Consider the following 15,525-nt stretch of genomic DNA (forward strand, 5'->3'; position numbering starts at 1 on the left):
TGCTGATGTGATTGGTTCCTGGGCCCACCCCTGCCGTTGTGATTGGTTCCTGAGCCCACCCCTGCTAATGTGATTGGTTCCTGAGCCCACCCCTGCCATTGTGATTGGTTCCTGAGCCCACCCCTGCCGTTGTGATTGGTTCCTGAGCCCACCCCTGCTAATGTGATTGGTTCCTGAGCCCACCCCTGTCGTTGTGATTGGTTCCTGAGCCCACCCCTGTCGTTGTGATTGGTTCCTGAGCCCACCCCTGCCGTTGTGATTGGTTCCTGAGCCCACCCCTTCCGTTGTGATTGGTTCCTGAGCCCACCCCTGCCGTTGTGATTGGTTCCTGAGCCCACCCCTGCTAATGTGATTGGTTCCTGAGCTCACCCCTGCCATTGTGATTGGTTCCTGAGCCCACCCCTGCCATTGTGATTGGTTCCTGAGCCCACCCCTGCTGATGTGATTGGTTCCTGAGCCCACCCCTGCTGATGTGATTGGTTACTGAGCCCACCCCTGTCGTTGTGAATGGTTCCTGAGCCCACCCCTGCTGATGTGATTGGTTCCTGGGCCTACCCCTGCTGATGTGATTGGTTCCTGAGCCCACCCCTGCTGTTGTGATTGTTCCTGGGCCCACCCCTGCTGTTGTGATTGGTTCCTGAGCCCACCCCTGCTGATGTGATTGGTTCCTGAGCCCACCCCTGCTGATGTGATTGGTTTCTGAGCCCACCCCTGTCGTTGTGATTGGTTCCTGGGACCACCCCTGTCGTTGTGATTGGTTCCTGAGCCCAACCCTGCTGATGTGATTGGTTCCTGAGCCCACCCCTGTCGTTGTGATTGGTTCCTGAGCCCACCCCTGCTGATGTGATTGGTTCCTGAGCCCACCCCTTCCGTTGTGATTGGTTCCTGAGCCCACCCCTGCCGTTGTGATTGGTTCCTGAGCCCACCCCTGCTAATGTGATTGGTTCCTGAGCCCACCCCTGTCGTTGTGATTGGTTTCTGAGCCCACCCCTGCCGTTGTGATTGGTTCCTGAGCCCACCCCTGCCGTTGTGATTGGTTCCTGAGCCCACCCCTGCTAATGTGATTGGTTCCTGAGCCCACCCCTGTTGTTGTGATTGGTTCCTGAGCCCACCCCTGCTGATGTGATTGGTTCCTGAGCCCACCCCTGCACTTGTGATTGGTCCCTGGGCCCACCCCTGCTGATGTGATTGGTTCCTGAGCTCACCCCTGCCGTTGTGATTGGTTCCTGAGCCCACCCCTGCCGTTGTGATTGGTTCCTGGGCCAACCCCTGCTGTTGTGATTGGTTCCTGTGCCCACGCCTGCTGATGTGATTGGTTCCTGAGCCCACCCCTGCCGTTGTGATTGGTTCCTGGGCCAACCCCTGCCGTTGTGATTGTTTCCTGGGCCCACCCCTGCCGATGTGATTGGTTCCTGAGCCCACCCCTGTCGGTGTGATTGGTTCCTGAGCCCACCCCTGCCGATGTGATTGGTTCCTGAGCCCACCCCTGCTGATGTGATTGGTTCCTGAGCCCACCCCTGCTGTTGTGATTGGTTCCTGAGCCAACCCCTGCTGTTGTGATTGGTTCCTGAGCCCACCCCTGCTGATGTGATTGGTTCCTGAGCCCACCCCTGCTGATGTGATTGGTTCCTGAGCCCACCCCTGTCGTTGTGATTGGTTCCTGAGCCCACCCCTGCTGATGTGATTGGTTCCTGAGCCCACCCCTTCCGTTGTGATTGGTTCCTGAGCCCACCCCTGCCGTTGTGATTGGTTCCTGAGCCCACCCCTGCTAATGTGATTGGTTCCTGAGCCCACCCCTGTCGTTGTGATTGGTTCCTGAGCCCACCCCTGCCGTTGTGATTGGTTCCTGAGCCCACCCCTGCCGTTGTGATTGGTTCCTGAGCCCACCCCTGCCGTTGTGATTGGTTCCTGGGCCAACCCCTGCTGTTGTGATTGGTTCCTGTGCCCACCCCTGTTGTTGTGATTGGTTCCTGAGCCCACCCCTGCTGTTGTGATTGGTTCCTGAGCCCACCCCTGTTGTTGTGATTGGTTCCTGAGCCCACCCCTGCTGATGTGATTGGTTCCTGAGCCCACCCCTGCACTTGTGATTGGTCCCTGGGCCCACCCCTGCTGATGTGATTGGTTCCTGAGCTCACCCCTGCCGTTGTGATTGGTTCCTGAGCCCACCCCTGCCGTTGTGATTGGTTCCTGGGCCAACCCCTGCTGTTGTGATTGGTTCCTGAGCCCACCCCTGCTGATGTGATTGGTTCCTGAGCCCACCCCTGCCGTTGTGATTGGTTCCTGGGCCAACCCCTGCCGTTGTGATTGTTTCCTGGGCCCACCCCTGCCGATGTGATTGGTTCCTGAGCCCACCCCTGTCGGTGTGATTGGTTCCTGAGCCCACCCCTGCCGATGTGATTGGTTCCTGAGCCCACCCCTGCTGATGTGATTGGTTCCTGAGCCCACCCCTGCTGTTGTGATTGGTTCCTGAGCCAACCCCTGCTGTTGTGATTGGTTCCTGAGCCCACCCCTGCTGATGTGATTGGTTCCTGAGCCCACCCCTGCTGATGTGATTGGTTCCTGAGCCCACCCCTGCTGTTGTGATTGGTTCCTGGGCCCACCCCTGCTGATGTGATTGGTTCCTGAGCCCACCCCTGCCGATGTGATTGGTTCCTGAGCCCACCCCTTCCGTTGTGATTGGTTCCTGAGCCCACCCCTGTCGTTGTGATTGGTTCCTGAGCCCACCCCTGCTGATGTGATTGGTTCCTGAGCCCACCCCTGTCGTTGTGATTGGTTCCTGAGCCCACCCCTGCCGTTGTGATTGGTTCCTGAGCCCACCCCTGCCGTTGTGATTGGTTCCTGAGCCCACCCCTGCCGATGTGATTGGTTCCTGAGCCCACCCCTTCCGTTGTGATTGGTTCCTGAGCCCACCCCTGTCGTTGTGATTGGTTCCTGGGCCAACCCCTGCTGTTGTGATTGGTTCCTGAGCCCACCCCTGCTGATGTGATTGGTTCCTGAGCCCACCCCTGCCGATGTGATTGGTTCCTGAGCCCACCCCTGCCGATGTGATTGGTTCCTGAGCCCACCCCTGCTGATGTGATTGGTTCCTGAGCCCACCCCTGCTGTTGTGATTGGTTCCTGAGCCCACCCCTGCTAATGTGATTGGTTCCTGAGCCCACCCCTGCTGTTGTGATTGGTTCCTGAGCCAACCCCTGCTGTTGTGATTGGTTCCTGAGCCCACCCCTGTCTTTGTGATTGGTTCCTGAGCTCACCCCTGCCATTGTGATTGGTTCCTGAGCCCACCCCTGCCATTGTGATTGGTTCCTGAGCCCACCCCTGCTGATGTGATTGGTTCCTGAGCCCACCCCTGCTGATGTGATTGGTTCCTGAGCCCACCCCTGTCGTTGTGATTGGTTCCTGAGCTCACCCCTGCCTTTGTGATTGGTTCCTGAGCCCACCCCTGCTGTTGTGATTGTTTCCTGAGCCCACCCCTGCTGATGTGATTGGTTCCTGAGCCCACCCCTGCTGATGTGATTGGTTCCTGAGCCCACCCCTGCTGTTGTGATTGGTTCCTGAGCCCACCCCTGCTAATGTGATTGGTTCCTGAGCCCACCCCTGCTGTTGTGATTGGTTCCTGAGCCAACCTCTGCTGTTGTGATTGGTTCCTGAGCCCACCCCTGTCGTTGTGATTGGTTCCTGAGCTCACCCCTGCCATTGTGATTGGTTCCTGAGCCCACCCCTGCCATTGTGATTGGTTCCTGAGCCCACCCCTGTTGTTGTGATTGGTTCCTGAGCCCACCCCTGCTGATGTGATTGGTTCCTGAGCCCACCCCTGCACTTGTGATTGGTCCCTGGGCCCACCCCTGCTGATGTGATTGGTTCCTGAGCTCACCCCTGACGTTGTGATTGGTTCCTGAGCCCACCCCTGCCGTTGTGATTGGTTCCTGGGCCAACCCCTGCTGTTGTGATTGGTTCCTGAGCCCACCCCTGCTGATGTGATTGGTTCCTGAGCCCACCCCTGCCGTTGTGATTGGTTCCTGGGCCAACCCCTGCTGTTGTGATTGGTTCCTGAGCCCACCCCTGCTGATGTGATTGGTTCCTGAGCCCACCCCTGCCGATGTGATTGGTTCCTGAGCCCACCCCTGCTGATGTGATTGGTTCCTGAGCCCACCCCTGCACTTGTGATTGGTTCCTGGGCCCACCCCTGCTGATGTGATTGGTTCCTGAGCTCACCCCTGCCGTTGTGATTGGTTCCTGAGCCCACCCCTGCCGTTGTGATTGGTTCCTGGGCCAACCCCTGCTGTTGTGATTGGTTCCTGAGCCCACCCCTGCTGATGTGATTGGTTCCTGAGCCCACCCCTGCCGTTGTGATTGGTTCCTGAGCCCACCCCTGCCGTTGTGATTGGTTCCTGAGCCCACCCCTGCTAATGTGATTGGTTCCTGAGCCCACCCCTGTTGTTGTGATTGGTTCCTGAGCCCACCCCTGCTGATGTGATTGGTTCCTGAGCCCACCCCTGCACTTGTGATTGGTCCCTGGGCCCACCCCTGCTGATGTGATTGGTTCCTGAGCTCACCCCTGCCGTTGTGATTGGTTCCTGAGCCCACCCCTGCCGTTGTGATTGGTTCCTGGGCCAACCCCTGCTGTTGTGATTGGTTCCTGAGCCCACCCCTGCTGATGTGATTGGTTCCTGAGCCCACCCCTGCCGTTGTGATTGGTTCCTGGGCCAACCCCTGCTGTTGTGATTGGTTCCTGAGCCCACCCCTGCTGATGTGATTGGTTCCTGAGCCCACCCCTGCCGATGTGATTGGTTCCTGAGCCCACCCCTGCCGATGTGATTGGTTCCTGAGCCCACCCCTGCTGATGTGATTGGTTCCTGGGCCCACCCCTGCCGTTGTGATTGGTTCCTGAGCCCACCCCTGCTAATGTGATTGGTTCCTGAGCCCACCCCTGCCATTGTGATTGGTTCCTGAGCCCACCCCTGCCGTTGTGATTGGTTCCTGAGCCCACCCCTGCTAATGTGATTGGTTCCTGAGCCCACCCCTGTCGTTGTGATTGGTTCCTGAGCCCACCCCTGTCGTTGTGATTGGTTCCTGAGCCCACCCCTGCCGTTGTGATTGGTTCCTGAGCCCACCCCTTCCGTTGTGATTGGTTCCTGAGCCCACCCCTGCCGTTGTGATTGGTTCCTGAGCCCACCCCTGCTAATGTGATTGGTTCCTGAGCTCACCCCTGCCATTGTGATTGGTTCCTGAGCCCACCCCTGCCATTGTGATTGGTTCCTGAGCCCACCCCTGCTGATGTGATTGGTTCCTGAGCCCACCCCTGCTGATGTGATTGGTTACTGAGCCCACCCCTGTCGTTGTGAATGGTTCCTGAGCCCACCCCTGCTGATGTGATTGGTTCCTGGGCCTACCCCTGCTGATGTGATTGGTTCCTGAGCCCACCCCTGCTGTTGTGATTGTTCCTGGGCCCACCCCTGCTGTTGTGATTGGTTCCTGAGCCCACCCCTGCTGATGTGATTGGTTCCTGAGCCCACCCCTGCCGTTGTGATTGGTTCCTGAGCCCACCCCTGCCGTTGTGATTGGTTCCTGAGCCCACCCCTGCTAATGTGATTGGTTCCTGAGCCCACCCCTGTTGTTGTGATTGGTTCCTGAGCCCACCCCTGCTGATGTGATTGGTTCCTGAGCCCACCCCTGCACTTGTGATTGGTCCCTGGGCCCACCCCTGCTGATGTGATTGGTTCCTGAGCTCACCCCTGCCGTTGTGATTGGTTCCTGAGCCCACCCCTGCCGTTGTGATTGGTTCCTGGGCCAACCCCTGCTGTTGTGATTGGTTCCTGAGCCCACCCCTGCTGATGTGATTGGTTCCTGAGCCCACCCCTGCCGTTGTGATTGGTTCCTGGGCCAACCCCTGCTGTTGTGATTGGTTCCTGAGCCCACCCCTGCTGATGTGATTGGTTCCTGAGCCCACCCCTGCCGATGTGATTGGTTCCTGAGCCCACCCCTGCCGATGTGATTGGTTCCTGAGCCCACCCCTGCTGATGTGATTGGTTCCTGGGCCCACCCCTGCCGTTGTGATTGGTTCCTGAGCCCACCCCTGCTAATGTGATTGGTTCCTGAGCCCACCCCTGCCATTGTGATTGGTTCCTGAGCCCACCCCTGCCGTTGTGATTGGTTCCTGAGCCCACCCCTGCTAATGTGATTGGTTCCTGAGCCCACCCCTGTCGTTGTGATTGGTTCCTGAGCCCACCCCTGTCGTTGTGATTGGTTCCTGAGCCCACCCCTGCCGTTGTGATTGGTTCCTGAGCCCACCCCTTCCGTTGTGATTGGTTCCTGAGCCCACCCCTGCCGTTGTGATTGGTTCCTGAGCCCACCCCTGCTAATGTGATTGGTTCCTGAGCTCACCCCTGCCATTGTGATTGGTTCCTGAGCCCACCCCTGCCATTGTGATTGGTTCCTGAGCCCACCCCTGCTGATGTGATTGGTTCCTGAGCCCACCCCTGCTGATGTGATTGGTTACTGAGCCCACCCCTGTCGTTGTGAATGGTTCCTGAGCCCACCCCTGCTGATGTGATTGGTTCCTGGGCCTACCCCTGCTGATGTGATTGGTTCCTGAGCCCACCCCTGCTGTTGTGATTGTTCCTGGGCCCACCCCTGCTGTTGTGATTGGTTCCTGAGCCCACCCCTGCTGATGTGATTGGTTCCTGAGCCCACCCCTGCTGATGTGATTGGTTTCTGAGCCCACCCCTGTCGTTGTGATTGGTTCCTGGGACCACCCCTGTCGTTGTGATTGGTTCCTGAGCCCAACCCTGCTGATGTGATTGGTTCCTGAGCCCACCCCTGTCGTTGTGATTGGTTCCTGAGCCCACCCCTGCTGATGTGATTGGTTCCTGAGCCCACCCCTTCCGTTGTGATTGGTTCCTGAGCCCACCCCTGCCGTTGTGATTGGTTCCTGAGCCCACCCCTGCTAATGTGATTGGTTCCTGAGCCCACCCCTGTCGTTGTGATTGGTTTCTGAGCCCACCCCTGCCGTTGTGATTGGTTCCTGAGCCCACCCCTGCCGTTGTGATTGGTTCCTGAGCCCACCCCTGCTAATGTGATTGGTTCCTGAGCCCACCCCTGTTGTTGTGATTGGTTCCTGAGCCCACCCCTGCTGATGTGATTGGTTCCTGAGCCCACCCCTGCACTTGTGATTGGTCCCTGGGCCCACCCCTGCTGATGTGATTGGTTCCTGAGCTCACCCCTGCCGTTGTGATTGGTTCCTGAGCCCACCCCTGCCGTTGTGATTGGTTCCTGGGCCAACCCCTGCTGTTGTGATTGGTTCCTGTGCCCACGCCTGCTGATGTGATTGGTTCCTGAGCCCACCCCTGCCGTTGTGATTGGTTCCTGGGCCAACCCCTGCCGTTGTGATTGTTTCCTGGGCCCACCCCTGCCGATGTGATTGGTTCCTGAGCCCACCCCTGTCGGTGTGATTGGTTCCTGAGCCCACCCCTGCCGATGTGATTGGTTCCTGAGCCCACCCCTGCTGATGTGATTGGTTCCTGAGCCCACCCCTGCTGTTGTGATTGGTTCCTGAGCCAACCCCTGCTGTTGTGATTGGTTCCTGAGCCCACCCCTGCTGATGTGATTGGTTCCTGAGCCCACCCCTGCTGATGTGATTGGTTCCTGAGCCCACCCCTGTCGTTGTGATTGGTTCCTGAGCCCACCCCTGCTGATGTGATTGGTTCCTGAGCCCACCCCTTCCGTTGTGATTGGTTCCTGAGCCCACCCCTGCCGTTGTGATTGGTTCCTGAGCCCACCCCTGCTAATGTGATTGGTTCCTGAGCCCACCCCTGTCGTTGTGATTGGTTCCTGAGCCCACCCCTGCCGTTGTGATTGGTTCCTGAGCCCACCCCTGCCGTTGTGATTGGTTCCTGAGCCCACCCCTGCCGTTGTGATTGGTTCCTGAGCCCACCCCTGCTAATGTGATTGGTTCCTGAGCCCACCCCTGTTGTTGTGATTGGTTCCTGAGCCCACCCCTGCTGATGTGATTGGTTCCTGAGCCCACCCCTGCACTTGTGATTGGTCCCTGGGCCCACCCCTGCTGATGTGATTGGTTCCTGAGCTCACCCCTGCCGTTGTGATTGGTTCCTGAGCCCACCCCTGCCGTTGTGATTGGTTCCTGGGCCAACCCCTGCTGTTGTGATTGGTTCCTGAGCCCACCCCTGCTGATGTGATTGGTTCCTGAGCCCACCCCTGCCGTTGTGATTGGTTCCTGGGCCAACCCCTGCCGTTGTGATTGTTTCCTGGGCCCACCCCTGCCGATGTGATTGGTTCCTGAGCCCACCCCTGTCGGTGTGATTGGTTCCTGAGCCCACCCCTGCCGATGTGATTGGTTCCTGAGCCCACCCCTGCTGATGTGATTGGTTCCTGAGCCCACCCCTGCTGTTGTGATTGGTTCCTGAGCCAACCCCTGCTGTTGTGATTGGTTCCTGAGCCCACCCCTGCTGATGTGATTGGTTCCTGAGCCCACCCCTGCTGATGTGATTGGTTCCTGAGCCCACCCCTGCTGTTGTGATTGGTTCCTGGGCCCACCCCTGCTGATGTGATTGGTTCCTGAGCCCACCCCTGCCGATGTGATTGGTTCCTGAGCCCACCCCTTCCGTTGTGATTGGTTCCTGAGCCCACCCCTGTCGTTGTGATTGGTTCCTGAGCCCACCCCTGCTGATGTGATTGGTTCCTGAGCCCACCCCTGTCGTTGTGATTGGTTCCTGAGCTCACCCCTGCCGATGTGATTGGTTCCTGAGCCTATAGGATGTCATTTTGAAATGTATAAAATCCTCATTGTGTTTTCTGTAAAACCCGTGATGAAGGTTGAACTGCGTTGGTTTGACTTTTAACACAAAGAAGCTTTTTATCAGCTTCCACCGTCCCACTCAAATACATGCTGTTAACAATACCTATGGCTGTAGGGGTGGCCCCCAGGTGGGTTTCTGCATTGCAGGTGTGATTGAATTACATGATCCCCAAACTTTAGGTACCTTCCTGCAATGGTAACTATGGATTTAGTACACAATGCCAACAGTCAAGTCAGGACAGGTCATTTAAAAACAAAAGTGATATTTAATTTAGCAGAGTGACTCTCCTCTTCTGTAGTGTGAGGTATCTCTGGTGCTGATCAGAGAAATAATGGGTGTATAGTTATAATAACCTCTAGACAGTCACCTGGCAGACCAATGTGGGGCAAACTGTTGACTGTCATTGGTAGAAAGATGGCAGCACTGTCTCTGGGACTGGTGATGTCACAGCTGGTTGTCAGAGGTAAGTCTCCTACCAAAGATCTAGATCAGGATATGAATAGAATTCAACACAATTGGTAATACCTGGTATTACCTGGGGACTTCTCAATTACAAAAGTGTATAATTACTGTGTAAATATTAAGTAATAACCTTTTTCAACATCAATTACAAAAGTGTATAATTACTATGTAAAATGTGTAAATATTAAGTAATAACCTTTTTCACCATGAAATGTCTGATTAAATACCAAGTATACTTTGGTATGTCTCAAATGAGCACTGGTTATCGGTCTGTATGTGACTCTAACTCTAGGCAGTGCGGTTAAAGTCCTGTCTCAGCCGGGGAACACAGTACAGTTTCCATGTGACTACAGCTATGAAGACCACCAGGACATCCCACAGCTGTCTGTCCAGTGGAGAGGCCCAAGCAACACGCTCCTCTGTCACTACATCAAACACAAGGTGTGGAATGCCGCGTGTACGTTTAATCTTTTGTGTTTTCTCCACGTCTCATGGCAAAATGTGTAGAATTACAGGAAATGTGCTTTAAAATTGCAACATTTTCTCCACGTCTCATGTCAAAATGTGTAGAATTACAGGAAATGTGCTTTAAAATTGCAACATTTTCTCCACGTCTCATGTCAAAATGTGTAGAATTACAGGAAATGTGCTTTAAAATTGCAACATCTTCTCCACGTCTCATGTCAAAATGTGTAGAATTACAGGAAATGTGCTTTAAAATTGCAACATTTTCTCCATGTCTCATGGCAAAATGTGTAGAATTACAGGAAATGTGCTTTAAAATTGCAACATTTTCTCCACGTCTCATGGCAAAATGTGTAGAATTACAGGAAATGTGCTTTAAAATTGCAACATTTTCTCCACGTCTCATGGCAAAATGTGTAGAATTACAGGAAATGTGCTTTAAAATTGCAACATCTTCTCCATGCCTTATGGCAAAATGTGTAGAGTTGAACGAAATGAACTCTAAAATAAAATATAATGTAGTAGTGGGGGTGGTGGGGGGGGGGTTATGTAAGCCAGAGCGCCAAAGACAAACGTCCATTTTGGTAAAAACCTTATGGACAATACAGTTTTGATAGAGCATGGCGTTTCCAACGCCAAGGGTCGTTAGTAGGATTCCCGTTCGGACCACCCTTACGAGAAGAAAAAACATGTATGCATGCATGACTGTAAGTTGCTCTGGATAAAACGTCTGCTAAATTGCATATATTGTTATGTTAAGGCCTTCCAGAACTGCACCGAGGGCTACTCACTGGACTACACGCCTAGGAAGATCACTCTGAGCATCACAGAGGTCAGAACGCAAGACTTCGGATCTCACGTCTGCTCTGTTAGCAAGAGACACGAGTTCACGGACTTTAGCATCGAGCTAGCCGTGAAGACAGGTGAGTTGGTTTGTCTATATTGTCTGACTTTAGCATGGAGCTAGCCGTGAAGACAGGTGAGTTGGTTTGTCTATATTGTCTGACTTTAGCATGGAGCTAGCCGTGAAGACAGGTGAGTTGGTTCGTCTATATTGTCTGTCTTTAGCATGGAGCTAGCCATGAAGACAGGTGAGTTGGTTTGTCTATATTGTCTGACTTTAGCATGGAGCTAGCCGTGAAGACAGGTGAGTTGGTTTGTCTATATTGTCTGACTTTAGCATGGAGCTAGCCGTGAAGACAGGTGAGTTGGTTTGTCTATATTGTCTGACTTTAGCATGGAGCTAGCCGTGAAGACAGGTGAGTTGGTTTGTCTATATTGTCTGACTTTAGCATGGAGCTAGCCGTGAAGACAGGTGAGTTGGTTTGTCTGTATTGTCTGACTTTAGCATGGAGCTAGCCGTGAAGACAGGTGAGTTGGTTTGTCTATATTGTCTGACTTTAGCATCGAGCTAGCCGTGAAAACAGGTGAGTTGGTTTTTCTGTATTGTCTGACTTTAGCATCAAGCTAGCCGTGAAGACAGGTGAGTTGGTTTGTCTGTATTGTCTGACTTTAGCATCGAGCTAGCCGTGAAGACAGGTGAGTTGGTTTGTCTATATTGTCTGACTTTAGCATGGAGCTAGCCGTGAAGACAGGTGAGTTGGTTTGTCTATATTGTCTGACTTTAGCATGGAGCTAGCCGTGAAGACAGGTGAGTTGGTTTGTCTATATTGTCTGACTTTAGCATCGAGCTAGCCGTGAAGACAGGTGAGTTGGTTTGTCTATATTGTCTGACTTTAGCATCGAGCTAGCCGTGAAGACAGGTGAGTTGGTTTGTCTATATTGTCTGACTTTAGCATCGAGCTAGCCGTGAAGACAGGTGAGTTGGTTTGTCTATATTGTCTGACTTTAGCATCGAGCTAGCCGTGAAGACAGGTGAGTTGGTTTGTCTGTATTGTCTGACTTTAGCATCGAGCTAGCCGTGAAGACAGGTGAGTTGGTTTGTCTATATTGTCTGACTTTAGCATGGAGCTGGCCGTGAAGACAGGTGAGTTGGTTCGTCTATATTGTCTGACTTTGTTTCTACTCTGTTTATGTGTTTGTGTGTATTTGAATCTTCTGATGGGGAGTTTGGTGTTTTTCTGTCTTTAGATCCCATCACTTCTATACCGACGAACAGGTGGGCTCAGTCAGGTAAATTCACAGAACGTATACAGTAGATCTACTGTGTGGGATGGGCAACTGTGTTGAATGCCTTTTGAAGGCCCTCGGATTAATAAAACAAATATTATAATAATAAAAAGATCATATACATATATATATTTTTTTTAAACTCAGTCGGGGTCTCAACTTACTGTAGTAGAATACACAAGGTGCAATTTGAACATGTGGTTGTGCACCATCAGTTTTTCTCTTGTTGTCAGTCACTAATAGTCTCTTAGTTAGCAATCTGACATGACTAATTATCTAAATTTAGTAATCATGGTCGAATTACCAGCCAGGGGGCCCCATTGACTTTGTTATTCAGTCTCACTCAGATATTATATTAAAAACAGCAAACATTTCTCTCCACTCTATGACAAAATGTGTAGAATTACACGAAATGTGCTTTAAAATTGTAACATTTTCTCCATGCCTCATGGCAAAATGTGTAGAAGAGCCACTCGTGTTGAGTTCAGATTTTTTGTGACCCCCACCCCATCAAAGTTACCCATCCCTACTCTAATGAATGAAATCCAAAGAAATTCTCCAATTTACTTTTCAAACGTTTTTTAACTTTGAAATAAGAGACAAAATATCCCATTTTCCCCTTGAATTTCCATGTCCAATTGATATCCTACAGGAATTGTAGCAGAAGAGAGTGACCTTGTCCTTTAAAATAATATTCCACTGCGTACGACAGTTCATGTCTGTAATTGTTTCCCTCCTAGGTCTTCCTGAGGGACATCTTGTTGTCCTTGTCTGCTCTGTGTTGGTCAGCACCTGGGGATGAAAAGCAGAAATACTGGGAAAATAAAGAACAGATTGAGATTACATTTTAAAAATATAAATATTGTAATTAGAAATAATAAAGAATATAAACTTCATAAACGTTGTACTCTGAAACATTAACTCTATTCATTGTGTGTGTGTGTGTGTGTGTGTGTGTGTGTGTGTGTGTGTGTGTGTGTGTGTGTGTGTGTGTGTGTGTGTGTGTGTGTGTATGTGCGTGTGTGTGTGTGTGTGTGTGTGTATGTGCGTGTGTGTACTCTGTGTAGGCTGAGGAAGTTAATGCTGTGACTGGACCTAATTAGTCATTCGTTTCAGTGTGTGTGTGTCTTGCTCGTGTGTGTGTGTGTGTGTGTGTGTGTGTGTGTGTGTGTGTGTGTGTGTGTGTGTGTGTGTGTGTGTGTGTGTGTGTGTGTGTGTGTGTGTGTGTGTGTGTGTGTGTGTGTGTGTGTGTGTGTGTGTTCAGCTAACCAGTGTGGTGCCGTATGCAGAGTCACAGTTCATGACAGCTCAGAACATTCCACACAGCCGTAGACCGCAGGCTTGGGAGCCCTGTCAGTATGTTACTGAGTACTGACATGAATAGGGCCCTGGTCAAAACTAGTGCACTATATAGGGAATAGGGCTCTGGTCAAAACTAGTGCACTATATAGGGAATAGGGCTCTGGTCAAAACTAGTGCACTATATAGGGAATAGGGTTCCATTTGAGATGCACACATGTATTTATATTCATTTGATTTACTAGTTAGAATTGAGATGCAGTGATGATTTACTGTTGTCTGTCTGTCTGCCTGCCTGCCTGTCTCTGTGTGTCTGTCTGTCTGCCTGCTTGTCTCTCTATATCTGTCTGTAATCCTCCACTGACTCATTTGATTATTGAATTACCTCACTCTGTAGCTCAGCCTAGGCTTCAGTGTCCAATAATGATATAGTCCTTTACTACAATGATATAGTCCTTCACTACAATGATATAGTCCTTTACTTACTACAATGATATAGTCCTTTACTACAATGATATAGTCCTTCACTACAATGATATAGTCCTTTACTTACTACAATGATATAGTCCTTTACTACAATGATATAGTCCTTTACTACAATGATATAGTCCTTTACTACAATGATATAGTCCTTTACTACAATGATATAGTCCTTTACTACGATGATATAGTCCTTTACTACGATGATATAGTCCTTTACTACAATGATATAGTCCTTTACTACAATGATATAGTCCTTTACTACAATGATCTAGTCCTTTACTACAATGATATAGTCCTTTACTACAATGATATAGTCCTTTACTACGATGATATAGTCCTTTACTACGATGATATAGTCCTTTACTTACTACAATGATATAGTCCTTTACTACGATGATATAGTCCTTTACTACGATGATATAGTCCTCTAACTACAATGATATAGTCCTTTACTACAATGATCTAGTCCTTTACTACAATGATATAGTCCTTTACTACAATGATATAGTCCTTTACTACAATGATATAGTCCTTTACTACAATGATATAGTCCTTTACTACAATGATATAGTCCTTTACTACAATGATATAGTCCTTTACTACGATGATATTGTCCTTTACTACGATGATATAGTCCTCTAACTACAATGATATAGTCCTTTACTACAATGATATAGTCCTTTACTACAATGATATAGTCCTTTACTACGATGATATAGTCCTCTAACTACAATGATCTAGTCCTTTACTACGATGATATAGTCCTTTACTACGATGATATAGTCCTCTAACTACAATGATATAGTCCTTTACTACAATGATATAGTCCTCTAACTACAATGATATAGTCCTTTACTACGATGATATAGTCCTTTACTACGATGATATAGTCCTCTAACTACAATGATATAGTCCTTAACTACAATGATATAGTCCTTTACTACAATGATATAGTCCTTTACTACGATGATATAGTCCTTTACTACGATGATATAGTCCTTTACTACAATGATCTAGTCCTCTAACTACAATTATATAGTCCTCTAACTACAATGATATAGTCCTTTACTACAATGATATAGTCCTTTACTACAATGATATAGTCCTCTAACTACAATGATATAGTCCTTTACTACAATGATATAGTCCTTTACTACAATGATATAGTCCTTTACTACAATGATATAGTCCTCTAACTACAATGATCTAGTCCTCTAACTACAATGATATAGTCCTTTACTACGATGATATAGTCCTTTACTACAATGATCTAGTCCTCTAACTACAATGATATAGTCCTTTACTACAATGATATAGTCCTTAACTACAATGATCTAGTCCTTTACTACAATGATATAGTCCTTTACTACAATGATATAGTCCTTTACTACAATGATATAGTCCTTTACTACAATGATATAGTCCTTTACTTACTACAATGATCTAGTCCTCTAACTACAATGATCTAGTCCTTTACTACAATGATATAGTCCTTTACTACGATGATATAGTCCTTTACTTACTACAATGATCTAGTCCTCTAACTACAATGATCTAGTCCTTTACTACAATGATATAGTCCTTTACTACAATGATATAGTCCTTTACTACAATGATATAGTCCTTTACTACAATGATATAGTCCTTTACTACAATGATATAGTCCTTTACTACAATGATATAGTCCTTTACTTACTACAATGATCTAGTCCTCTAACTACAATGATCTAGTCCTTTACTACAATGATATAGTCCTTTACTACGATGATATAGTCCTTTACTTACTACAATGATCTAGTCCTCTAACTACAATGATCTAGTCCTTTACTACAATGATATAGTCCTTTACTATGATGATATAGTCCTTTACTTA

General features: G+C 49.7%; 1 long non-coding RNA gene across 1 annotated transcript; it reads left to right on the forward strand.

Annotated features, from left to right (window-relative positions):
- Window positions 1–8,690: 8,690 nt before the first annotated feature.
- On the forward strand, window positions 8,691–12,757 carry LOC120037274. Its single transcript, XR_005474793.1, has 4 exons — window positions 8,691–9,716; window positions 10,501–10,663; window positions 11,832–11,873; window positions 12,611–12,757. It is a non-coding gene; the product is annotated as an uncharacterized LOC120037274 (long non-coding RNA).
- The last annotated feature ends 2,768 nt before the right edge of the window (window positions 12,758–15,525 follow it).

This window comes from Salvelinus namaycush, unplaced genomic scaffold, assembly GCF_016432855.1.
Source record: "Salvelinus namaycush isolate Seneca unplaced genomic scaffold, SaNama_1.0 Scaffold1668, whole genome shotgun sequence".
NCBI classification, from domain to species: domain Eukaryota; kingdom Metazoa; phylum Chordata; class Actinopteri; order Salmoniformes; family Salmonidae; genus Salvelinus; species Salvelinus namaycush.